General features: G+C 38.4%; 1 protein-coding gene across 8 annotated transcripts in view; it reads left to right on the top strand.

Annotated features, from left to right (window-relative positions):
• NCOA3 (nuclear receptor coactivator 3) overlaps positions 1-27,945 on the top strand; it is a 110,446-nt gene that overhangs the window by 49,799 nt on the left and 32,702 nt on the right. Inside the window, exons 3-4 of one of the 8 annotated variants that reach the window (XM_081326040.1) lie at positions 16,339-16,390; positions 16,649-16,746. The exons of 6 other annotated variants lie outside the window; for them this stretch is intronic. The gene's annotated coding sequence lies outside the window, so the exon portion shown is untranslated. The remainder of the gene's footprint in view (positions 1-16,338; positions 16,391-16,648; positions 16,747-27,945) is intronic. One more of the 8 variants, XM_081326041.1, reaches the window with a different exon arrangement.

The raw sequence follows: 27,945 nt of genomic DNA, 5'->3' as shown, positions 1-27,945 counted from the left end.
AGGTAATCTATTAGACTTGACCTTATTTTACTACTATGCCTCAAAAGTTGTGCTACCCTTTGAAAGGACACACTGTTCTTTAGAGTGGATTAAACAGAAATAAATAATGGCTTATGGGCCGAGTTTATTTTCATCGCAATCATAACTCATTTTTTAAAACAAAAGAAAGCTACTTGTCCTGGCCTACGCAAAGTAAATCTTAACAAACAGGAGCCATATGTTTTCCCGTGTTTTTATAATGGATCCCAACACTTTGGTTTTCTTTGTGTATAAAATTTTTCCCAATGAAATAAAAGTGAGTACTACACACCACAACACTCCATTGGCAGTTTTATCAGGAAAAAGTATTAAGCTACTGCTATATGGAAAGATAATGTTTGTGATGTCTTAACTGCAGCAAGACTATGTTCCATTTATTCCAAAGCAGGCTAGCTTAAAAAATCAAATCCCATAAAGAGTGGTCAAAGATTCAGACTTTAAAAATGTGTTGGCATTTACTTCAGCTGGCTTGTTAGTTTCAGTTTGTTATTCTGGATGTTGAAAGAATAATGGTCATGAGAAGTATTAAATATTTGCTGTCTTTGGATAAAAAAGAGCACTTTCTAGAGCTTCGTGTCTTCACAAAGTAGAATATGGATCTTTATTATTTAGTGTTTATTATAGAATATGAATCAAGGAAACCAAAGTTTAATTTGTATACTTTTGTGAGGAGGAGTTATTAGAACTCCTGGTCATGATAAAGATGTAATGCCTAACCCACCAAACTGTTTGCCAGTTTGCTGAGTGGAAAGGGAAGAAAGGCAGGTGCAGATTGCAATGAAAATTGCATTCTCTTCTTCCCATCATGGTATGACCCTGAGGGTTCCGCTCTGCCAGCCTATCAAATGCCAGCATCCTCCAGCTAACTCTACCTCACCAGCAGGCATCTGAGCTGCTTTCACATCCTTCGTTTACTGTCTAGTGCCACTGAGACATTTCAGATTTCAGCCTCTGTTCCAAAACAACCAATCAATTCTTGCCCATCAACCCTTGCTGCTAGCCAATTTGGCACAGCAGTGGGACCAGAAGCGACTTCTGACTTCCTCCTGACTTCCCCATTAACTTGCGTTTAGGAAGCTTGCAGGCAGTGTCAGAAATCACTCCTCTTCCTTAGCTGAACCACCTACCACTTTTCTGGTGGAGAGAAGACAAAGGGAGCTCTAGACCGCAGGGAAAACTGCACCCCCACGTCCTATCCCAGCATGTCTCTAAGGGCCCTCTTCCTCCAGGGAGAAAGGAAACTTACTCATTGACCACCCATGCCCCCCAGCCAGCTCTACCTCAGCAGCAATCATTTGAATTGCTTCTTGTCCTTTACTTGCTGCCCACCACTGTTAGGAGATTGTACACTTTAATCTTGATTCCAAAGCAGCCAATTGGTATTAACTTGGGGTTTATCACCTGCCAATTGGGTTCAGGGTCCAGAGAGAAGGAGGAAAGTGGGTGGGGATACAGCTGTCAAGTGCATGAAATCACTAGTCCAGGCAGTTCAAATAAATATATGTTTATTGAATGCTAATCTTCTCTACAAGAATCTGAACTACTAACAGATAAGAATAAATGGGATTCAAGATGGGCTGTACTTAGATCTCTTGTGAGCGTGAAGGACATACTTGTTCTAAAGGATTTTGATGAAATTATATATATAAAAAGAAAAATAATAAGAACTTCTTGCCTGAAAGAGCTGGAAAACAAATGTTTGCTGACATCTAGTGGACAACTAGAATATAGCACATTAAAGACAATGCCCAGAAACAAAGAAAAATCTGTTCCCATGAACTCTAATAACCTTTAAGAAGATAGTTGCCAGGGGACAAAGAAGAGATTGTATACTGGGCCAGCCATAAGATTGGAAAGTGTTTGAAGGAAAAGAAATATTTTGATTCTGGCCCAAACCTATGCATTGTTTAAAAACTTTGATCTATGACTAATTTTTGAGAGGGAAAGTTACAGGAAGGATTTAAGGTGGCTAAATATACTGAATTGCAATTCTGACTGGTTGACAATTGACTCCTAAAAGAAAGAATTGTTATAAAACATTGATTTTATGAAACCCTGACAATTGGAAATTACAGTGGATTATAAAAATTATATATAAAGACAAGAACTATATAAAATTGGACTATTTGGATTTTGAGTTTTGGCCAGCTTGACAAGGCTAATTATAGAGACTATGGCACTTATGACAGATTACTCGAAAGGGGGAGACAACATGGATATGATATATTTATTAAAAAATGATAGAAAGCCACACTTAATATCTACTCTTGAAGGATTCAGCCAGAAAGATCAAAGACCTCTAGAAGCAACATTTCAAGACAAGACAAATACTTTCCAAGATGAAATTTATGCAATGCTACAAGAGATACAGATCACAATAGCTCTAAACCATGAGGATATTAAGCATAACTTTGATAACATAAAGGAATATACTTCTAATTTAAATCTACAATCAAAAACCATTCAAAGAATGATGGTAAAGAATGAACAAACAAATCAGATAACAGAATGTGAACTAGAAAAAAATGACTTAATTGGTGAAGTCACAAATGAAGGGAAGTATAAATACAAACAAGAAAAACTTCACAAGATTTGGATACAATAAATATGAACATATAACATAAGTTGATAAGAAAAAATGCTATATATGGACACTATTGTTGGTATAAATATAGAAGAAAATGTTTTTATTTAATCATTTATATATGAATAATATTAAATATCAAAAATTATATTTGTTTAATGCTGAAGAAGGAGAATACTATTGGGAGAAGAGGTGATCAAGGAAATATATCAATTGATATACTAATTATGGAAATATAAAAATTAATTATTACTGACTGTTAATTAACTATTATTGATTGTAAAAAATATATATTCATGAACCAAGACAACACGCTGTACACCAGGCACTAAGGTTGTTATTGTAAAAAATAAATAAAACTTTTACAAAAAAAAATATCCTTGGAAGCGTTAGACTGAATATCAAAAGGTTACAGGAAATCTCAGGATGGATTTTTAATACCTTGGAACTGTTAATTGGTAAGATCTGTCTCAAACATAACCTATGCCTACATTTCCAATCTCTCTTTTTCCTTTCTACCTCACCTCACCCTAATTTAAATCCTAATCTAGCCATGCTATGCATCTGATGAAAAGAGCTGCAGCTCAAGAAAATATAGGTGTTTTAATAAATTTATTATATGGAAAAGAAGACATCTTCTACTAAGACATCTTCTGCTTTTATGTTTACCATTTGAACCCTGCAGGATTCTTTCTCTTCTCTTAACACAGTTTAAACAAAGCACTAAACGGCAACCACTCACTAGTTTCTAAAAACTCCTGAGATCTATATAAGACTGAAACATTCTTACAAATGATGATGGATGCTGGTGCTTTGCTTTACGGCATACAAAATTCCTATTTATTTATTGTTTATAGAGTGTGAGGTTGGGCAGAGAGATTGACAGGCTTAAAAGAGGTTGCAGGAACATTGGTTGCTTAACACCTGGGTTCATTGTGTGAATAACGCAAAACTGTTTTATTTGTGTTGCTTTTTAAACCAATAGTAGTAAGGAAGATCATAGTGACTTTAAATAACCAGAGGAGAAGATTTATTTGGTTTTTTTAAAAAAAGCTTTGCAAAGTTCATGCTGCAATTATTTTTAAAGGAAAAAAACAGCAAAGTTCTAGAAAATCAAACATGTTTGTATTCATGTTAGGATACAGTTCATCAAAAAAGAGGCAGGAGAGAATAATAAGTGTCAACTGCTTTGAGGTTCCTACTGCTGTGTTTGGATATTATTTGAATTTCCCAGATCCTTGATCTGTTTACCACTATGAGATCATGGAAGAAACTCTGATCACCCACACAGTTTATTTGGATTTAAGTTTACAGATTTCTTGACATGTATTTTTGTTCCTAGTAATGCATATCTTCCCTGTCATATATATTTCTGTGATGACATGTAACCTCTGAACAAACAACAGAATATGAAAACTTTATAGATTGTTTTCTTTTACTGATACATTTTTACTGGAGGTATTGTAACGAAAATGTTGGATAGGCACAGTAATTACTCGAATAAAACAGTTCCAGATGTAAAACTTTAAGGAACTGAATAAAAAGCCCTTTTGGTGGGGGGACTTGAAGACATTTGATTCTTCAAATGTTCGTTAACTCTCTGACTATATAACATAATCTAAATTACTAGGCATACATTGATGATCGTGTTATTTTCTTTGCCTTCAATTGAGAAACATTTGAATTGCAAGAATTATTTCAAGAGTGTCTGAATGAGGAAGTCTGGTATTTATTTTCAGTATGTTGTGTCTTGAAACTAGGCTAAGTTGGAATATTTTCCAAAGCTGCTTGGAGGCTTCAGATATTTGTTTCTAATTCTTGTTCTTATGCTGTTAATTAAAATGGTCTGTCATTGGGAAGTGGGTTTGTTATCTTTGCCTCTTTTGTATTATATTTCAGTAACTGATAACATGCTGCTGTTTCTTTGATCAAGTAAAATCACTCACATCACAATTCAGTGTAATTTATCAGATCTTTTAAGTCCCTTAACATAAGGGATAAATTTTAATACTTTTCTAGAGATGTGTCACATTATTGAGAAATCAAGGTAATCAGTTTCACAATTCCTGATAGCATGAGTTGTATCCTAGTAGAACAAACTAATACAGATAGAGATGAGGTCTGTCTATGCAAGCTTTTAAAGCAGAGTCTAGATGGCCAGCCATGCAAGATGCTAAAGTACAGGCAGTTCTTGCTTAATGACCAGTCACAAGAGAAGTTTGAAATTAAGAGGGACCCCCCCCAAAAAAAGCCTCTTATGGCTCAGTTTGGAGTTTCAACTGCTGCATAGCCGCTGTGGTCACATCACCACATTTCAGGTGCTTGGCAACCGGGCTCACCTTTATCACTGGAATTAGTGGATTTGCTTAATAACTATATTGCTTGCTTAATGACCACTGTGTTTGCTTAATGTTCACTTAAAAAAAACCTCTTGCAACATAAGCCATAAAATTGGGTCCAACCCCCTAGATGCTTTGAGTTACAATGATTGGCAATTCCAGGCTTCCAAATTACATTACTTGGCTGAGGTACTAGAAAGTGCTTTTTTATATTTTTCACCTAGGTGGTATTACCTGAATAGATATTAAGTCTTTATTTTGTATTTGGTGCCCTTTTTCATGTTCTCCACGTTATTTCCCCTTCCTTTGACAGCATTGGTGCCTCCTCTGGCCCTCTGAAAGGTCAAAAGAGATAAGCTGCTGACTCCTCAGATGTTGCCCTCCCTATGATTGCTGTAATCTGTTTTCCAGTTTCTTAGGCAGGATTTCTTAGCCAAGAAACTTGCTCGCAAGGATGGAGCATGGGGATCAAAAAGCTTTAGGGTGGTTAATTAAAAATGGGAACAAATACTTTTGATTTCTTTACATCTGTGCTATAGACTGGTCTACAATTCTGAAATGTGACAGCTTAAGAAATCAGAGTTATATAATTGAAGCTAGGCATAGGAGGAGGGAAGGAAGAACAAATAGATTAATGACTCATTCTTGGATTCATTCTTGGACTGAAAGCTTGCTATTTTGGGTTGAAATGTTTATACTTGGCATAAATAAAGCAATAGAATCGGAGTGGATTTTGTACAATTTAAGGATGTCAAAATAACATAAAATTCAGTTTCATAGTTCAGCTATAGTTTCAAACCATCTACTGTGTTTCACTTCAGTTTTGTTCTTTGTGTTCTCTAATTATGTTTAGTCTCAGTTTAGATGTCATACTTCATCTCATATCACAAACTACTACTTGATAAGATAGAAAAATGTGGGTTAGACAGCATCACAACCTGATGGATTTGTAGCTGGCTGACCGGCCGTACTCAGCGTGTGGTCCTCAATGGAACTGCATCTACATGGAGGGAAGTGTGTAGTGGGGTGCCCCAGGGCTCTGTTCTGGGCCCAGTGCTCTTCAACATCTTCATCAACGATTTGGATGAGGGGATAGATGGGGAACTCATCAAATTTGCAGACGACACCAAGCTGGCAGGAATAGCCAACACTCCAGAAGGCAGGCTTCAGATACAGGAGGATCTGGACAGACTTGGACACTGGACACTATCTAACAAAATGAAATTCAATGGTAAAAAAAGTAAGGTTCTACATTTAGGCAAGAAAAACCAAATGTACAGGTATAGTATAGGGCAGGGGTCGGCAACCTCGGCTCTTTTATGACTCGTGGACTTCAACTCCCAGAATTCCTGAGCCAGCATAGCTGGCTTAGGAATTCTGGGAGTTGAAGTCCACGAGTCATAAAAGAGCCGAGGTTGCCGACCCCTGGTATAGGGGGTACCTTGCTCAATAGTAGTAACTGTGAGAGGAATCTCGGAGTCCTAGTGGACAATCACTTAAATATGAGCCAGCAGTGTGCTGCAGCTGCCAAAAAAGCCAACACAGTGCTAGGCTGCATTAACAGAGGGATAGAATCAAGATCACGTCAAATGCCTTACTGAAGTCCAAGTAAATTATATCTACAGCATTCCTCTGGTCCACTAATTTTGTCACTTGGTCAAAGAATGTAATAAGATTTGTCTGGCATGATCTGTTTTTGACAAACCCATGTTGACTTTTAGTGATGACTTTGTTTGCATCAAGGTGTTCGCTGATTTGTTGTTTGATTATCTTTTCCAGAATCTTCCCAGGTATTGAGGTCAGGATGATAGGTCTGTAGTTTCCTGGATCTATTTTTTTCCCTTTTTTGAAGATGGGAACTACATCAGCTCTCTTCCAGTCCTCTGGTAGTTCCCCAGTGCTCCAGGATCTTTGAAAAATATAGTTCAGTGGTTCTGAGATCATGTTGGAGGTCCAGCCGATCCGAATCCGACCGGTTGCGACTAAGAACCCATATTAGGTCTTATCTCACAGCGATGAGGGTGGCGAGGTGTAATTACTTCTCTGCCCTCATCGCATCTGCACATAATCGCCCGGCCGCCCTGTTCAGGGTGACCCGCTCCCTCCTTAAACAGGAGGTGAGGGAGGAACCCTTGCAGGGTCGTGCCGAGGATTTTGGTCAACATCTGTTGGATAAAATCGCTCGGATTCGGACCGGTCTGGACTCCAACTGGGCAGAGTCCGACGATCAGGACACGGGCGGTCTTGTTATCTGGGAGGAGTTTGATTCTGTGACCCCTGAGGAAGTGGACAGGATTATGGGGAGGTTGAGCTCCACCACATGTTTATTGGACCCGTGCCCTTCTTGGCTGGTCTATGCAGCTCGGGAGGGGACACGAGGCTGGTTCCAGGCGGTTTTATCGGCTTCTCTGAGTGAGGGTAATTTCCCCACCGTCTTGAAGGAGGCGGTGGTGAGACCTCTCCTCAAGAAGCCCGCCCTGGACCCAGCTGTATTGAATAACTTTCGTCCGGTCTCCAACCTTCACTTTCTTGCGAAGGTTGTTGAGAGTGTGGTGGCGCATCAGCTCCCCCTGGTCCTGGATGAAGCGGATTATCTAGACCCGTCCCAATCGGGTTTCAGGCCCGGGTACAGCACGGAGACGGCATTGGTCGCTCTGGTGAATGATCTCTGGAGGGCCCGGGACAGGGGATATTCCTCTGTCCTAGTCCTATTAGACCAAGTGATCAAGTGAAGTACTAATACCACTTTACAATGCTTTGGTAAGGCCACACCTGGAATACTGCATCCAGTTTTGGTCACCACGATGTAAAAAAGATGTCGAGACTCTAGAAAGGGTACAGAGAAGAGCAACAAAGATGATTGGGGGACTGGAGGCTAAAACATATAGGGAACGGTTGCTGGAATTGGGTATGTGTAGTTTAACGAAGAGAAGGGTGAGGGGTGACATGATAGCAGTGTTCCATTATCTCACGGGCTGCCACAAAGAAGAGGGAGTCAAGCTATTCTCCAAAGCACCTGAAAGCAGGACAAGAAGCAATGGATAGAAACTAGTCAAGGAGAGAAGCAACCTAGAACTAAGGAGAAACTTCCTGACAGTTAGAACAATTAACCAGTGGAACAACCTGCCTCCAGAAGTGGTGAATGCTCTAACACTGGAAGTTTTTAAGAAGAGACTGGACAGCCATTTGTCTGGAATGGTATAGGGTTTCGTGCCTGAGCAGGGGGTTGGACTAGATGACCTCCAAGGTACCTTCCAACTTTACTATTATGATGAGAAGGAGCTCTTTTTTGTTTGCTTCTTCACTTGACACTTTCAGTATATCTGTTCTGACTTGTTAAACTATAGTCTCACGTATTATCTAAACTATTTGCAAAGATATTAAATCACAATATGATGAAACTGCTTACTGAACTTGTCTTGGTCTCCGATTAGTTGTGACTAGGTAACAAAATTATGAATTGATGTTGTTGCTTGAATGTGTAGATCAGGCACAGCCAGAAGCTACGATCATGCTTTAACCTTATATAATGAATCCTTTCTTTATATGTTTGAAAGTGGAATTTTTTACAAGCAAAAAATATAATCTGGTTGTAAGAAGGGATTGGTGGCAGAATCTGAGAGTTTAATTTGCAATAGCTCATGTATAAAGTTGTTGTTGTTAGCTGTGAAGTCATGTCCGACCCATCGCAACGCCATGGACAACGTTCCTCCAGGCCTTCCTGTCCTCTACCATCTTCTGGAGTCCATTTAAGCTCACGTCTACTGCTTCAGTGACTCCATCCAGCCACCTCATTCTCTGTTGTCCCCTTCTTCTATTGCCCTCAATCTTTCCCAGCATTAGGCTCTTCTCCAGTAAGTCCTTTCTTCTCATTAGGTGGCCAAAGTATTTGAGTTTCAACTTCAGGATCTGGCCTTCTAAAGAACAGTCAGGGTTGATCTCCTCTAGGACTGACCAGTTTGATTGCCTTGCAGTCCAAGGGACTCGCAGGAGTCTTCTCCAGCACCATAGTTCAAAGGCCTCAATTCTTTGGTGCTCAGCGTTTCTTATGGTCCAACTTTCACTGCCATACATTGCAACTGGGAAGACCATAGCCTTGACTATACGCACTTTTGTTGACAGAGTGATGTCTCTGCTTTTTAACGTGCTGTCTAGATTTGCCATTGCTTTCCTCCACAGGAGCAAGTGTCTTTTAATTTCTTGGCTACAGTCCCCATCTGCAATGATCTTGGAGCCCAGGAAAATAAAATCTGTCACTACCTCCATTTATTCCCCATCTATTTGCCAGGAATTGAGAGGGCCGGATGCCACGATCTTGGTTTTCTTAATGTTAAGTTTCAACCCAACTTTTGCACTCTCCTTCTTCACCTTCAACAAGAGGCTCTTTAGTTCTTCTTCACTTTCTGCCATTAGAGTGGTATCATCTGCATATCTTAGGTTGTTGATATTTCTCCCGGCAATCTTAATTCCAACTTTTGATTCATCTAGCCCTGCCTTTCTCATGATGTGCTCTGCATATAAGTTAAATAGGCAGGGCAACAGTGTACAGCCTTGCCAGACTCCTCTCCCAATTTTGAACCAATCAGTGGTTCCGTGTCCAGTTCTCACTTTTGCTTCTTGACCCGCATATAGGTTACTCAAGAGACAAATAATATGGTCTGGTACTCCCATCTCTTTAAGAACTTGCCACAGTTTGTTGTGATCCACACAAAGGCTTTAGCATAGTCAATGAAGCAGAAGTAGATGTTTTTCTGGAACTCCCTAGCTTTCTCTATGATCCAGCGTATGTTGGCAATTTGATCTCTAGTTCCTCTGCCTCTTCGAAATCCTGCCTGCACTTCTGGTAGTTCTCAATCCACATGCTGCTGGAGTCTAGCTTGTAGGATTTTAAGAATAACTTTACTAGCATGTGAAATGAGTGCAATGGTGCTATAGTTTGAACATTCTTTGGCATTGCCTTTCTTTGGAATTGGAATGTAAACTGATCTTTTCCAATCCTGTGGCCACTGCTGAGTTTTCCAAATTTGCTGGCAAATTGAGTGTAGCACTTTTACGGCATCGTCTTTTAAGATTTTGAATAGCTCAGCTGGAATACTGTCACCTCCACTAGCTTTGTTGTTGCTCAGTTTTTCTAATGCCCACTTCACTTCACATTCTACGATGTGTGGCTCGAGGTCAGTGACCACCTCATCGTGGTTATCAGGGACGTTAAGCTCATTCTTGTATAGTTATTCTGTGTAATTTTGCCACCTCTTCTTAATCTCTTCTGCCTCTGTTAGGTCCCTGCAGTTTTGGTCCTTATCATGCCCATTTTTGCATTAAACATTCCGTTCATCTCTCCAATTTTCTTGAAAAGATCTCTGGTCCTCCCTATTCTATTGTTTTCTTCTATTTCTTTGCACTGTTCATTTAAGAAGGCATTGTTATCTCTTCTAGTTATTCTCTGGAATTCTGCATTCAATTGGGCGTATCTTTCTTTTTCTCCCTTGCCTTTCACTTCCCTCCTTTCCTCAGCTATTTGCAAAGCTTCCTCAGACAGCCATTTTGCTTTCTTGCATTTCTTTTTCTTTGGGATGGTTTTAGTTGCTCTGTCTTGTACAACGTTGCGAACCTCTGTCCATAGTTCTTCAGGCACTCTGTCTATCAGATCTAATTCCTTAAATCTATTTGTCACCTCCACTGTATATTCAACAGGGATATTATTTAATTCATACCTGAGTGGCCTAGTGCTTTTCCCTACTTTCTTCAGTTTAAGCCCAAACTTTGCAACGAGAAGCTCATGGTCTGAGCCACAGTCAGCTCCTGGTCTTGTTTTTACTGACTGTATAGAGCTTCTCCATCTTTGGCTGCAGAGCACATAGTCAATCTGATTTCTGTGTTGACCGTCTGGTGATGTCCATGTGTAGAACCATCTCTTGGGTTGTTGGAAAAGAGTGTTTGCTATGACCATCGTATTCTCTTGACAAAATTCTATCAGCCTGTGCCCTGCTTTGTTTTGCACTCCAAGGCCAAACTTGCCTGTTATTCCGGTTATTTTTTGGCTTCCTACTTTAGCATTCCAATCCCCCATGATGATAAGGACATCATTTTTGGGTGTTAGTTCTATAAGGTGCTGTAGGGCTTCATAGGTAAAGGTAAAGGTAAAGGTTCCCCCGCACATGCATGCTAGTCGTTTCCGACTCTAGGGGCCGGTGCTCATCTCCGTTTCAAAGCCGAAGAGCCAGCGCTTGTCCGAGGACGTCTCCGTGGTCATGTGGCCGGCATGACTAGACGCCAAAGGCGCACGGAACACTGTTACCTTCCCACCGGAGTGGTCCCTATTTTTCTATTTGCATTTTTACGTGCTTTCGAACTGCTAGGTGGGCAGAAGCTGGGACGAGTAACAGGCGCTCACTCTGCTACGCGGCACTCGGGATTCGACCCGCCAAACTGCCGACCTTCAGATCGACAAGCTCAGCGTCCTAACCCACTGAGCCACCGCGTCCCTTTTGTAGGGCTTCATAGAACCAGTCAATTTAATCCTCTACAGCACTGGTGGTTGGGGCATAGACGTGGACTACTGTGATATTGAATGGTTTGCCTTGGATTCGAACTGAGATCATTCTGTCATTTTGGGGATTGTATCCCAGTATTGCGTTTTCTACTCTTTTATTGACTATGAAGGCTACTCCATTTCTTTTGAAGGATCCTTGCCTGCAGTAGTATACCTGATGGTCATCTGAATTAAATTCACCCATTCCTGTCCATTTTAGTTCGCTTATTCCTAAGATGTCGATGTTCAGTCTTTCATCTCTTGTTTGACCACGTCCAGCTTTCCTTGATTCATGGATCTTACATTCCAGGTTCCTATGGAGAAAAAATCTTTACAGCATCAGACTTTCCTTTCACCACCAGATACATCCACAGCTGAGCATCCTTTTGGCTTTGGCCCAGTCGCTTCATTCTTTCTGGCGCTACTAGTACTAGCCCTCTGCTCTTCCCCAGTAGCATATTGGACGCCTTCCGACCTGAGGGGCTCATCTTCCAGCGTCATATCATTTTGCCTTTTGGTACTGTCCATAGGGTTTTCATGGCAAAGATACTGGAGTGGGTTGCCATTTCCTTCTCCAGTGGATCACGTTTTGTCAGAACTCTCTGCTATGAGCTGTCCGTCTTGGGTGGCCCTGCACGGCATAGCTCATAGCTTCTTTGAATTACACAAGCCCCTTTGCCACGACAAGGCAGTAATCCATGAAGGGGATGTATAAAGTAAGGAATTCTATTTTATAGTACTGTCTGAAGTGGGCTGTAATTTCTTGGCTTCTAAAGGTATCAGATTTGTATATACAAAGGGATTCCACCATTAAACAAATGAGACAACTTGCTCATAGTCAGAAGTTCTGTATACTTGTATGAGTACATATAAATTTCTAGATAAAAATGTATATTAATTAAGAGTAACAGACAACTAAACAGTCATAGATCTGTTTAGTAGTGCTAGATAGGATTTCTTTTCCCCTGCTTCTTGTATTTGATCAGCTGGAGAGCCAGTTTGGTGTAGTGATTCAGGTCCTGTTCTAGAAACCAGAAGACTGAGTTCTAGGCTTCTTTTAAACATAAAAGCTGGCTGGATGAATTTGACCGCCCCTCAGCTCACCCCATCCCAAAGGATTGTTGTTGTGGAGAAAAGAGGAGACGGGAATATTTGACATGTTGCCTTCTTGAGTTTTATATATAGAAAAGATGAGATAAAAATATAATAATAACAAAAATGACAACAAAAATTGTTCCCATGTTGTATGGCAGATGATTCAGTTTCAATAATGGTTTCCTAGTATATAACATAAGAAAATGCTGTTCTAAAACACACTAATATCTTGAGCATGCCCAGAAATCATGTTATGGTTCTTTGTACAATACAATACAAAACAATGCAAATGCAATACAGAAATTACAGATAGAAAATTAAGGGATTTTCTAACTTATGCAAATGCTGATTCTTATAGAACTTTGCTGTAGTTTCCAGCTGCTAATTATATGATTAATGAAACATGTCTCGACAGGATCTGTTCTTTCATCAGTTTGCATAATTGTATTTCTTTTCAAAATTACTTAATCATAATAGAAAATAAGATAAAAGTTTTGACTGAGGTATATTTTTAAAAAGAAAAAGGAAGAATTACAGGTTTAAAATATTAACTTCATTATTTTTATTGAAGGATACTATACATTAAGCTATACATTTTTTTATAAAGCTATTAACATAAGCTATGGCTCAAACTACCTGTTTCAGTATTATTAAATGTTTTTCTTGATATTTATGTATTTCTAATTAATTACCAAAGGCTATTTAGTTGACTTCAAAAGATGATATGTTGATTATTTAAGAAGAACTAGTTAGTAAGAGCAAATAGTAATATATCCAGCACTTTGGCTGTTGTAAATCTTGTAGTAGTTTGCGCTTTTGAAGTTAAATCAATCGGGTGTTAAAATTGTACAAAATACAGTAGGCTTCTTTGCATGAGCATTCTTGCACTGCTTCATTCACTGCCTGTTTTGGCTAAAGTCCTCTTTTTTAGAATGTACAAATATTTGGGTATTGTACTATTGAGCCTATGTAATTCAGATTAAATCACTTGTTTCCTGCTGCATCATGAAACTGGAATGTCTATAGTTGTGAAAAAGAAACTTCAAAAAAATGAGCTGCCCTCATCAAATAGAAATCAGCAATGACAATTGGAGTAACTGATTTCCCTATTTATTTGTACCAATCTTGATTATAACTTCAATGATATTAATTGCTTTATGGTCTTCATCTTTAAAACTTAAATCATTCTTTGCTTTTTTAATTATGTGCATAATTATCACCTGGAAGGAATTATAGCCACCTTCTCCTGTCTCCTTAAGGCAAGGTGATCTAGGAAGAGTTTGAGCCTGTTGAACTTGAGGAAGTAATGTCTCAACTGCTAGCTCAGCCACTTATGTATTAGATCTGTGCCCCTCCTGACTAATGAAGGTCTTGCAGGAAGGAATGTGTGAGTGGAAATGTTCCCGTCAGCTCTTAAAGAGGTGGTGATGTGCCCCTGCCCCAAAGAACCATTGCTCGACCAAGCTAGCCTGGAAAGTTTTCATCTCATCTCCAACCACCCTTTTTTTTAATCCCATTTATATCCCGCCCTTCTCCGAAGACTCAGGGCGCCTTACAATCTAAGAAGCACAAATCAATGTGCTTAGCAATAGCCTTCATTCTATGTATATGCCTGCTTATTAGGGCTTTCGCCCCCCCCCCCCGGCGGCATTTTTACAAAGTCAGCTTATCGCCCCCAACCATCTGGGTTCTCATTTTACCTACCTCGGAAGGATGGAAGGCTGAGTCAACCTTGAGCCTGGTGGGACTCGAACCTGCACTAATTGCAGGCAGCTGGTGTTTAAGGAAGTGTTTAAGGAAGGTGGTGGAGAGAATGATTGCATGGCAGCTTCAGAGAACTCTAGGTGAAGCAGATTATCTAGGCCCCTCTTAGTAGAGATTCAAACCAGGTTTTGTGACTGAGACAGCATTGATCGTGCTCATGGGTGATCTCTGGCAGGAGCGGGATGGAGGTAGTACATCTGTCCTAGCTCTCTTTGACCTTTTAGTGGCATTTGATACCAAAGATCATGGTACCTTTCTGGGCTGACTCTGGGAACTGGGGATGAGTGGCACTGTACTGTGCTGGTTTTCCTCCTTCCTCTGTGGCTGGTTCCAAATAGTGTTGATAGAGGGAGAGAGATCTAGCCCATAGCCCCTACTTTGTGGCATCCCTAAGGACTCTATTCTCTCTCCGCTTCTATTTAACATTTACATGAGGCCGCTGCTTAAGGTGATCTCTTTGTGGTGAGATATCATCAGTATGCAGATGACACCCAGCTTTATATCTCTACCCCAGGCTTCTTACATGATGCCATGGGCATCCTGTCCCAGTGTCTAAAGGCTGTTGGGGACTGGCTGGGACAAAATGGTCTCTGACTCAACCTTAGCAAGATGGAGTGGCTATGGGTATTTGGACTCCCCAGAAACAAGGTTCTTCTGTGTTTACTTCTAATGGGATTGCACTGCCCCAAACAGACCCGCTGTGCAATCTGAGAGTCCTCTTGTACTTGTGGCTCCTACTTGAAGAGCAGGTGACAACTGTGGCTAGGAGGGCCTTTACACATCTCTGGGTGATGTGCCAGTTGCCCCCATACCTGCACCAGAAGATCCTGCTCACGTAAATCATGCTCTTGTAACCTCCAGGTTAGACTACTGTAACACACTCTATATGGGGTTGCCCTTGAAGACCATTTGGAAACTCCAACTTGTGTAAATTGCAGCCATGTTGGTAGAAAACGATGTCACATAAATGGCACAATAATGCCACCCCTACATAAGATGCCCCTGGTTACTGGTGTGTTTCTGGGTACAATTCAAGGTGCTGGTGATTACCTATAAAGTCCTACATGGCTTTGGACTGGGGTACCTGAGGGATTGACTTTTTTCAAATCTCTACCTGTCCAACTAGGTCAAGCAAATTCAAATTCAAATAACCAGCACAAACAAAAAAAGTGAACAAAATAGTTTTCAAATATCCAGAACATAATAACTAAGAACATAATAAATAAATAAATGAGTGATACATTGAAATATATGCTAAAAAGCTTCATTCTTATTATTTAAAACTATCATACAATCTAGAATTACAGAGCCCCTGACAAATTTGAGGAAGGTATGGGACAGTAGCTAATATTTTTTTAAAAAAATGATCGGTGGGTAATGCTGAGGCAAAGCCATTTCTTACTCAACAAGTTCAATTGCTCTTAATCATTGTTTGTCTAATTTTGTATGCCACCACACAGAAGCTGGCAATCTTATATATTAAGATTAATATCAGAAAGTAAGAATTGCTTATACTACTGGCTACTGTGTGATCCTAAGAAAGGTTGCAGCTTATTTAAGGAGGCTTCAGCAGCTGGATCCAAAGCACCTTTCCAACCTGAGTTATAAGAGCTGCACATCCCTAGATATAATATACTTTGATTTTTTTCAGCAAAGCATTTGACAAAGTATTTGATGGCATGCTGACCAGCAAGCTAATTAAAAGTGGGCTAGATAGTATGACAATCAAATGATGTTTAGTTCTCCTAGTGTACTTAAAAATCTTTAGGAAAGAGGAGCTGCCTGATGTTAAGCTAGGTGCTAATGCTATGATTTCTATGCAGTGAAATGGGGATAAATTTTTAAGCCCCCATTTTATATGTTTTGCAATAGTAGTATGAAACAGAACAATACATGATTTTGAATACAGAACCAAGAAATGTTAGTGTGGTGAAGTTATAGCTATGTAATTAATGTAAGTGATTAATTTGATTAATTAATCATAGACTTTAAAAGCACACGTGGAGGATAACCAAAGGAAAGCAGAAGAGGTGAAAGGTATGATTTAAAATTTATCTGGTATGGATTTTAATTGTATGGTTCAGTCAATGATAAAGGAGGGCAGCATAAGTTTACCTTGTCTAACGTGACAAAATACCTTCAGCTGGCAGGGAGCACTTAGAGAGAGAATGTTGCATTAAATGCCATGCCTTATCTTGATTCAGAGATGCAATCCTGAAGGTTCTTACACATGAATGCAGTTGTATCCTTTAAACCAGGGCTTTTCAACCTTTTCGCCCATTGTACCATTTTCAGGATATGGCAACATCCGAGTACCACCAGTCGCCTAGCAAGGTGTCAAAAACTTGATGACCAAAAAAGAAAAGAAAAGAAAAGAAAAAAGTGAATTACAGGTAGTCCTCGACTTACAACAGTTCACTTAGTGACTGTCTGAAGTTACAATGGCACTGAAAAAAGTGCCCCCCAAGCCACAGCCAAGCAAGACACCTGCCTGCCTGCCCGGCGGCACTCTTCCTCCTGTCCGAGGTTTTCATTGTTGTGAGCATTTCTGTTGAGGATTGGCAGTGGGGGTGTGATGGGGGTGTGTTTGGTTTTTATTCCCCTCATCTGCTGGGTGGTTGTACAAGGTTTTGGTCACTTCAAATGACACTGGGACACTGTGACTGTCATAAATATGAATCAGTTGCCAATCATCTGAATGTAAATCACAAGACTCTGGAGATACTGCAACATTCCAGCTGATTGGTGCTTCTTCTGGGCTCAGCAGAAGTGCCAGGATCAGTGCTGAGCTCCAGCTTGAGCCTGGCGCTGATCCTGGCGCTTCCACTGAGCCCTGACAGCCCTGCAGCTCCAGCCATCTCTCGCTCAGGCTTGTATAAGGCTGCCATCGGTTCAGCTCATTCCCCTCTCCTGCTACCACTTTTCTAGGATGGTAGCGCACCACCTGCCAGGTGCCAATGTACCACAAGTGGTACCCGTACCACTGGTTGAAAAGCCCTGCTTTAAACCTCCAAAACCCTCCATAAGCTCCCTTCCATCCATAGCTCCTCAGAAATTCTGCAGTAATGTTTCTTATTTTATTACAAACTATAAGTAGGTGAAATACTTCCTGCTCTCTGTAAAGGTTTGTAAATAAGCAACACACAAAGATTTCCCAGATTTAGAGTGTGGAGATGGTTTAATTGACTGTAGGTCTGGTTGAATATGATTATAACTTCTACTTGGTACATTCAATCCAAGGTCCTTAAATTTCTTGAACATGAAAAATGTTTTAAATAAATCTTCAGCCAAATTATAATATCAGGTTAGAATCAAGACCTGTCTTAATGTTTAGAGAGTAAGGAGTCAGCATGCACTCTTAAAATCAGACTCACTTGGGAACACTGCTAGATGGGTGTTCATGAAAATAGTGCTTTAATGATGCTAGATATATATTCCTCAAAAAATTCACTAAGATATATTTTTATACAACAGAGATAGAAATGCAGAACTAAACAATATATTTTGGCAAGATAAGAGCCTGGTTCTGTTTTATGAGCCAGATTGTGTATGCTTAGCTGATTATATGTCCTGTTTTGAACAGGAACATAACTGCTCTTCGTTCCTGAAAGTGTTAGAATGATGTGTCCTGTCTTCAACATTAAAGGGATAGTTATAGCAGCAAACACTGGCAAACTGCTCTGAAACCAAATATAAGACTTGCATACTTTGGTAATGTTGCCTCATTTCTTTTAAGGAAAAAATGTTTTCTTAGCTGGTAGACTAAAAGGTGAATGTTCTAACATTCACTTCATGTAATATATAAAAATATGTTGTAAGCATTAATAACTTCTAATGTTGCTATGTTATAAGCTTGTAAGCCGCCCTGAGTCTTCGGAGAAGGGCGGGATATAAATGGAATAAAAATAAAAATAAAATAAATAAATAATAAAAATGTGGGGGGAAAAACCTGTCTTTGTTGCAAATCCTGATAGTTTTACTATTTCTTTTTTGCTGACCTATTGGACAGAATCTCTGTCCATAAATAAGACTAAAAAAGATTTTGACATTGCTTTCAATTTAGGCTCTGCCTTGCTTGAGAGAGCAACCATGCTTATTTAATCTACCAAGATTTGGCAGATCTTCATCTCGTCCATTTATTTCCAATCACTCTTCTTGGGAATAGCGTTCATCTGAATATAAAAATGTCAATTTAAACTTGTACATAGCTTTTTGCTGGGCTAATGATAATTTACGTTTAAGTGGCCTTAAAAGAAACATCAGTTTTGAAAATCTGAATTTTGAATGAAACAGTAGTGTATGCTTTTATATATTTGTATATTTTAAAAATATTTTCAAAAAGTTATATATTAAATTTTTAGAACAGTCTGTTTTATGCAATGCTTTTATTGGTTGGTCTACAGTAAATCCAAAGCAGGGCTACCAAGATGGTAAAATGACTGGTGACTAAATCCCATGACGAATGGCTAAAAGATCTAGTTATGTTATGTTATGAGAAGCTGGAAAGGGGATATGATAGCTGTGTTCAAGCTTTTGCATTCTAGAAATTTCAGACTTATTCTCACTTGCTCCAGAGCTAATGGGATTAAACTTCAAGAGGTAATAGGATTAAACTTCAAGGATATACAGTAGATACAGAATCAACATTAAGAATATCTTGACAGTAAGAGTTATCAGTCAGGGGAAACCATATGGAGTAGTTCTTCCCTTTCACGGGAGATTTTCAAAAGAGGCTGAACTTGATAACCTCTTAGGTTATTTTTCATTCTATGTTTCTATAATTCAGCGATTCAGAATAAATAAGATATTATTAGAAATGCAACTGTAACTTTCTATGACATATTAATAGTCTACCTTAACTATAGGATTTCATAATATACCTTTTACAAGTTATGTTATAAAACAAATTAAACTCCATGTGAAACCTCAAAGGTGATGTAGAAAAGAACTTGTCAATATCTTTGCCTATCTTGTTTTAACAATAGACTTATTCAGTGTTGTTATATAGTAGCTGATACAAAAGTTATTTTATGCTGAGAAATGGATTATAAAAACTAATTTTTTGCAGGTTTTCTTATTTTTGAAATATCCCATTAAGAGTTTTGTTAATTCCATTAATAAGTTCCAAATTTACATTAGAAAATAATCTTTTAAGATGGATTTTTTTTTTAAAAAAGGCAAGCAGGATCTAATGAGATCATCTTGAACACATGAAAAGCCATGTTGTTCCTCCCATAGGTATTTCTTATTTTACTTTCTGCTTTAGTTAGTCTCCTATTAGAAACCTACAAGTGTGGCATGTTTCTCTCAGCAAATGTTTCAAGAGGCACATTCATGAAAATTTGCAGGATTTTGGTGGGCAGCTTCATGATAAGATGTAACGGGTACGCTTAACACCAATGGCTTTGCACATGTGTCCAGTTTTCTTGTATATGCGCTATTGATTTTTTTTATCAGTATCTTTTTCATATGTTTGGCAACTCATAATATGTAAAATAAAATAGCTGCCTTGTACTGATCAGGTCACTCTTTATTTAGCTCAGTATTTTCTATGCTAAAATGGGAGCACTCACTAGAGTTTAATTTGGAAGTCAGAATAGAACAGAATAACAGAACCCCTTGCTCAAGCAAGTCTCTCCTATTTTTTCTGGAAGGATAGAATATAAACCTGAAAATGTCTACATACAAAGCAGATTTTCTAAACTGTTCCTTTCATGCAGATACATTCATGTATATATAGGGCAATGATTGACAGGTCCAGTAGGTGGTTGACTGGAATCCCCTCCCCCATGGACATGGCTGAGCTTATCACTGCTTCAAACTTCAATTTCAGCTTTAGCCTTAGTCTCCTGTCTGCCTGGTAATGGTTTGGAATATAATCTTGGGAGAGAAGCTTGATATAAGTTGAATAAATATTTTCCTTTCCTTTCTTTAATTAAGAAATGCTACTTGATCTAATTCCAATCCTCACCCCAAGTGATGCTGTGTAGTAACTGCTAAAACCTCCACATCTTGATAATACTGTTCTTTACACAAGAAAAACTAATTCTTGAGCAGCTATATATCAAATCACCCTAACACGAAGAAGACCTCCACATACAGGAAATAAGAGAAAAGAAAACAGCTTTGCATTTACCAGAAGCAGCTCTAGTCCTTTTTAAATTTTATTTGTAGTATAATTTTGGACTGCATCTTGAATCTCCTATTTCAGTCTAGCATATCAAGAGGCTGAGTTACATACCCATACCACAAATAGGCACAATAATAAACATTTACCTTGTATGGCTGCCCTAACTATCACTATCATGTTTCAGACACTTAATTATTTTTAAAAGATCTGCATTAGAAATGCTATGAATTCCTGCTTTTGTTCCTGTTGCCCAAACTCAGCAATACAAATAATCTGATATTGAGGAAAGCAGTAACTACAATATATCTCAGTTGAGAAGATACAGTACATATGTCGGTCTTTATAGTTCATTCATTGGCTAAGAATGCCAAAAAGGAGGACTAACTTTTAAGAGTCACTGTATTTCATTTATTTATTTCATCAATCAATCAATCAATCCTGCCATTATTTTTATAAATAACTCAAGAGGATGAACATATCTGATACTCCTTCCTCCTCCTATTTTCTCCACAACAGCTCTGTGAGGTGGGTTGAGCCAAGAGAAAGTGAATGGCCCAAAGTAGTAGTAGTGGTAGTGGTATAATAATAATAATAATAATAATAATAATAATAATAATAATAATAATAATAATAATAATAATAATAATAATAATAATAATAATATAGGGTTGGAAGGGACCTTGGAGGTCTTCTAGTCCAACCCTCTGCTCAGGCAGGAAACCCTATACCATTTCAAACAAATGGCTGTCCAGTCTCTTCTTAAAAACTTCCAATTTTGGAGCATTCACTACTTCTGGAGGCAGGTTGTTCCACTGGTTAATTGTTCTAACTGCCAGGAAATTTTTCCTTAGTCTTAGGTTGTTTCTTTCTTTGGTTAGTTTCCATCCGTTGCTTCTTGTCTGCCTTCAGGTGCTTTGGAGAATAGCTTGATTCCCTCTCCTTTGTGGCAACCCCTGAGATATTGGAACACTGCTATCATGTCACCCCTAGACCTTCTCCAGCCAGCTATATGATTGGCATTAGATCTTTAAAGGAAAGCCAAGAATATGAAAATTATACCTCATTAGGGGAGAAAGATAGTCCAATCTGTTTTATCACAAGCTCTGATGCAGATCCTATAAGTCTGGATCCTGCTAGGTAGCAACTGTGAATGTTACATTGCAAATGATCAAGCAGAGTATAATTTGAGTAAGACTGTACCGAATATTAATTTATAGTAAGACAAATTGATGAATATTTTAAAGCATCCCACCAACCCCTATATACTGGTCTGGTTTTCTAACATTCTTACTTTGTACTGTGATGATCAGTTTTTGAGTATTTAGAATTTTATATATTACTCCTGGGTTCCATGTGTTCATATAGTTGCTGTGATCTGCTAAAATAATTTGGGTGATACCTCTCCTATGAATAAAATTTACCAAGACTTTAGAAGACTATTGGACGTGATCAGCTGGCACAGCCCTAGTAAATTTAAGATGAACCCTTCAACAAAAGAAAACACCCAGGGACACACATTCTGTGCAATTTCTTCCATTTATTGTCTACCTAAGTTTGTTAAAATAAGCTGCCCATCATGGATGTAAACATGGGAGCAGTGCCAAAGCATGTGCAGGCCAGCTGTATGGGCAAAAGTTTACAATGACAAAAATGTTTTCATCAGAGCCACATTGGAAAATATGGAAATTTAATAAGGGAATACCAGTAAATATTATGGCAATGATAATATAATGGTGATGGTCAAAAAACAAAGTACACATTAATCTTTCTAGAAGTCATAAATATTTTTCATGTATATTAGGGCAGAGAAAATATCTTCTCTCAGCTCCATTATGTTCCCAATGATCCCTATTCATAATAATGATTTTTGGGAGGTGGGGGTGGGAGTATGTAGTCTCTATTTTTAACCTGTTCCTAAGAGGTTGTGGTTTTGTTGTGTCGTCGTCGTCATCATCATCATCATCATCATCATCATCATCATCATCATCATCATCATCATCATCTCTTGGTATAAGAGGCAAAGAAATTACTGTAACAAAATAAAACCCAGGAAGTTAAGCCCAGATACCTCTTTGTGTAGAAATGCTTCCTTGCTCTGTTCAAGCAGTATAGTTGGTATGTGACTGGTTGCAGCCTCATTTTTGCATCAATGTGGGCTCCGCCTCCCTGCTAGCCTTTTCTGGGCAAACTTGTTGAGTCTGTTTTTAGCCCAGCTCACCTGAAGAAGAAGGCGTGTACTACTGGAATAACTCAGTATAATCTTTATGGGTTGAAATATTTTGAATCCCGGTTCCAGCAGGCTACATTTTAGTAACCCTTCAATATTAAATTTCAATATTAGTTCTAGATTTTGAAGTAGACTTGGGACCTGAGAGGCAATGAATGGTTTTAAGACAATTTGGAAAGTTCAAAGTAGAACTGAAATTTGAATTAGGAATTTTTCCCCCTCAAAGAGACAGTGTTCCTGAGTTTCCTATTTGTAAAATAATGGATTGCACACCTGTTGTGGTGACAGATTTCCTATGGTTCCATTCCATAGTTTCATTTATTTAATTATTTATTTTTGTACTGGAAGCATTTTTTCTGATTATCTCATTAATCTAATACATCCAGTGAAGCACATTTTTAAAAAAATGACACTAAAAATAAACTAGTCCACATTTGAAATGCCACAAGACAGTTATTATTATATCTTGAACTGTTGTGCTTTCCGTTTAGGAGAAGGAGTTTGCCAGCTGCTAAACTTTACCTTGGAGAATTAAGGAACTTTCTTTTGTAGCAAGATCAACTCAACAATTTTTAGGTTTTTCCATCTAGCAAAATTTGATCTCAATTCTGTCTGAAAATTTCAGCAAGTTACCGTAGTTTCCGGCGTATAAGACTACTTTTAACCCATGAAAATCTTCTCAAAAGTCAGGGGTCGTCTTATACGCTGGGTGCTGAAAATTTAGGGACAGGGCTGGCTGGAAAACCTGGAGCGGATCTCCCATTTAGTCTGCGCAGTGAAAGCGTGACCAATTGGAGAAGAAGCTGCAGTCTGTGATTTTTTACAGGCTGGGGTCTGGGCGTCTTTCTTTCTAAAGTTGAAGAGCAGCTGTAGTATATCCCAACTTGAAAGGCAGGTGGGGAAGGCAGCAGCCAGAGCAGCAGCTTAGCTCTAAGGACACATTTGACTCAGGAACTGGGCTGGCTGGCTGGAAAACCTGGAGCTGATCTCCCATTTGGTCTTTTTTAAAAAAATCCCATTTATATCCTGCCCTTCTCCGAAGACTCAGGGTGGCTTACAATTTAAAGCACAAATCAATGTGCTTAGCAATAGCCTTCATTCTGTGTATATGCCTCTTTATTAGGGCTTTCACCCCCCCCCAAGCAGCATTATTACAAAGTCAGCTTATTGCCCCCAACAATCTGGGTCCTCATTTTACCTACCTTGGAAGGATGGAAAGCTGAGTCAACCTTGAGCCTGGTGGGATGCGAACCTGCACTAATTACAGGCAGCTGGTTTTACGTAAGGCTGTGCGCAGGGAAAGCTTTAGAGTGAATTAGGAAAAGTGAAAAACTGAATTAGGAAAATAGGGAACGGTTGCTGGAATTGGGTATGTGTAGTTTAACGAAGAGAAGGGTGAGGGGTGACATGATAACAGTGACCCAATATCTCAGGGGCTGCCACAAAGCAGAGGGATCCAAGCTATTCTACAAAGCACCTGAAAGCAGGACAAGAAGCAATGGATGGAAACTAGTCAAGGAGAGAAGCAACCTAGAACTAAGGAGAAACTTCCTGACAGTTAGAGCAATTAACCAGTGGAACAACCTGCCTCCAGAAGTGGTGAATGCTCCAACACTGGACGTTTTTAAGAAGAGACTGGACAGCCATTTGTCTGAAATGGTATAGGGTTTCCTGCCTTAGCAGGGGGTTGGACTAGATGACCTCCAAGGTCCCCTCCAACTTCTTCTTCTTCTTCTTCTTCTTCTTCTTCTTCTTCTTCTTCTTCTTCTTCTTCTTCTTCTTCTTCTTCTTCTTCTTCTTCTTCTTCTTCTTCTTCTTCTTCTTCTTCTTCTTCTTCTTATTATTATTATTATTATTATTATTATTATTATTATTTTATTGTTATTGTTATTATTATAGTTTAATCCACTTGCACTGTTTTATGTTTACATGTTTGATGACAGCCTTATGTTTATAAGTGACAGTTTTCCTGCTAAGCACCTGCATGTCATAAGCATTTGAATTAAAATTACCATATTAAAATCAAATCTGATGTTTTTTAATTTTTATTTGGTGTGCGTTGGAAGAGGGGTAGTCTTATACGGCGAGTATAGCCCAAACCCTATAATTTAACAGGAAATGTAGGGGGTCGTCTTATACGCCCAGTCGTCTTATACGCCAGAAAATACGGTATTCCAAATGCATCAGCTTTAAATAATCATAGAAATTAAGAACTACCTTTTTGCCCTGGCCTCTTTTTATTCTGCATTCTGGTCTATTTTTATTATGTGCTGCCTTTGATTGGGGATTAAATATTAAGATTAGACGTAAATACTGAAGCGGTATCTTCAACACCGTTCTAAAGATTATTTTAAAGCTTAAATTGAGAACTTGAAGTCTCTCAACAGTGTATGCAGTCATTGTGTACCATTTGAGTGAGACAGTGATATACTGCAAATAAGTCCACAGAATCACATGGAGCAAGAAGAACTAGAAATATTGCCTCAGTCTTGTGCCTCTTCTGGAAACTATTCCAGAAACAAGAGTTATGTGCGAACCCTTAAATCACAGGGACTGATACCGAACTCATTTGTGTTTGGAATATCATCAGTGAAGAGTACTGCGAGAAAAATGCATTTTTCAAAGTACCTTTTATTGAAAGATGCCATGCACATCAGTTAATAATAAGAAATTATATTTTCTCTTATAAAGATAGTCCTCGACTATCTGCAGTGAATCACTGTAGTTGTTAAATTAGTAATATGGTTGTTAAGTGAATTTGGATTCCACATTGACTTTGCTTTTCAGAAGGTTGCAAAAAAATGATCAGGTCATAAATATGAGTCAGTTGCCAAGGATCTGAATTTTGATCACATGACCATGGTGATACTGCAACAAGTGTGAAAAATGATCCTAAGTCACCTTTTTCAGTATTGTTGTAACTGTGAACGGTAACTAAATGAACTGTTTTAAGTCAAGGACTACCTCTACTAATAATATATACGGTACTCGATCAATCCATTTTTTGCAGAAATCTTTTTCATGTGAAAGAACATGTTTCTGTAAAATTGCAACTTTCTTAAATTACACAATGGTTTTATATTTCACCAGTCTATTAAAGAGATCACAAGTTTGGGGGAAAAAACATGAAAATCAGTACCGTATTTTCCGGCGTATAAGACGACTTTTTAACCCATGAAAATCTTCTCAAAAGTTGGGGGGTCGTGTTATACGCCGGGTCGTCTTATACGCCGGAAAATACGGTATTTCTGCAGCTTTTTTTCTTAGCTGAACTGAACTTTTTGAATGCCATGCTGTCGCTGCATCAGAGTGCTATGATGTTGTCACATTTTTCAAGAAGAGTAATTCTCATTTCATCTGAATCGACCACAGAAAAACTCCCTGGTTTGAGATGGGTGGCTCTACAAATTGAATAAATGAATAAATAAATCTTTAACCATTCTCTTTTGTAATCTAATGAATCAAAATCTTTGCTTTAAATTCAAAAAGTTCTTTTTTATATCAGTAATGTTTTTATTTCCAGAAATTCTGTCATTCTAAAGCACAGGAAAGAACATTTAAAGTGGTAAGCAGCTCCACACTGCTCTTTCTTATTGAAAGATGCACAGTAGATTTCTGGGTAGACCCAAAATTGATTTGTCTGCTGAGATCCATAATGTTACCTGAGATATACATATGAGAACTAGAATGCTGGAATTATTCTAAAGAGACCTTTTGTTTAATGAAATAGTTTGAAATCTGGAATAAATGAGAATGGTGCTTTCATATTTCCATGAAATACTAAAATTATGCAAACTTTATTTTTAAAAATCTGGATAACCCATACTTCATTGGGTTATTGTTTAAGATTTTTTTTAACCTATACAAAGAAACAGAATGACCATGGGTGGGCAAAAAAAGCTTCCCCATTCCTTGTGGGAAGTTGGCAGGGAGCACCAGAAATCTTCCCTTCCCTTCCCTTCCCTTCCTGCAGATAAATGGCTGCTGGAGGGGGGGGGCAGAGAATGAGGGATTGCAAGACTGGCTGGGAAACTGTCAGGGAATGTTGAAAATGAAGACCAGTCTAGCAGCAACCAGTAGCACTTAAGCAGTTAAAACCTATCCATGGCACCTGGATTTTGGGCATGTTCTGTAAGTTAGCCAATTTGAGATACTTTGATTAAAAATGGTTGTCATATGATGCACTGTTTTACCTAGTTAAAAGTCATGACAATTCCAAACACATGCAGGAAAAAAAAATGAAGGAATCATATCCGTATTTCTGTAAGCTAACTTTATTGTAGTATTTTTTAATGAATTTTTTTTTGCATTAATAACGCTTTGGCTAATTGGCATTGTAGTGACAGTATCTTGCAGCACAAAGGAGTTAATGTCATTAAACATTTTCAGCATAGGGTCTTAGGCAAACTGATGGCATAATTACATTACATTGCAAAAAAAAGGAAAATGATATAAGATGGGACAGCACTGTTGCTAGGGTAAGACTGTCAGCTTTCTTTTATTTAAAGGTATCTATTGTACAGTGGTCTGGTTTCTTGTAAGATGTTTTTTATTTCAGACTTAACAATTACTATGAGAAACAGGTAGAATCGGAGTTACTAACTTTTATTTAAATGTTCTCCTCCTTTAAGTATATTTCAAAGAAAGAGAAAAAAGCTTAGTATAATATAGAGGAGATGGACTAATTTTCTGTTATTAACAATTGAACCATATAATTTTCAAAGGCAATATTCACTGTACATTTTCCTTCTGAGAAAGTTATTGTTGTCCAAGCTGAAAAAGCTTTTTGTTTAGGAGCTCATTATAGTGCTAATATTGTTTCATGTTTAGAGAAATGGTATACAAAATGTGACTTTTTAAAAAAGATATTGGGGCAGTTTATTCGCCGTAGTAAAATGCTTGTGGGTTTTTGATGTATTTATTTGTCTTCATATTTCCTGAGCTTTTCTAAGCCCCTTTATCTTGGTTTTTTTTGGTACTTCCTGTCTCTCCCTGACAGTGTTTAGTGCTATAAAAATATGTGCCTCTTTAGAAATGGAGTTTTGTGAGAAACAAATACTGCCATCTGAACTTCTGCTTCAAGATTTGAGTTTTGTTATAAAAAGTCATGCATATGAGACATAACTGGCCACATAAAAAGCGTAAGCTGATGCTCTAATACAGCCAACATGTGTTTTTTTGCATGAGCAAGATACTTAATTTTGCCTTTTCATTGAAAAACCTGCCCTTTAGTGG

This window comes from Vipera berus (assembly GCF_964194415.1).
Source record: "Vipera berus genome assembly, chromosome: 3".
Lineage (NCBI taxonomy): Eukaryota > Metazoa > Chordata > Lepidosauria > Squamata > Viperidae > Vipera > Vipera berus.
This window is presented reverse-complemented; position numbering and strand designations above follow the sequence as displayed.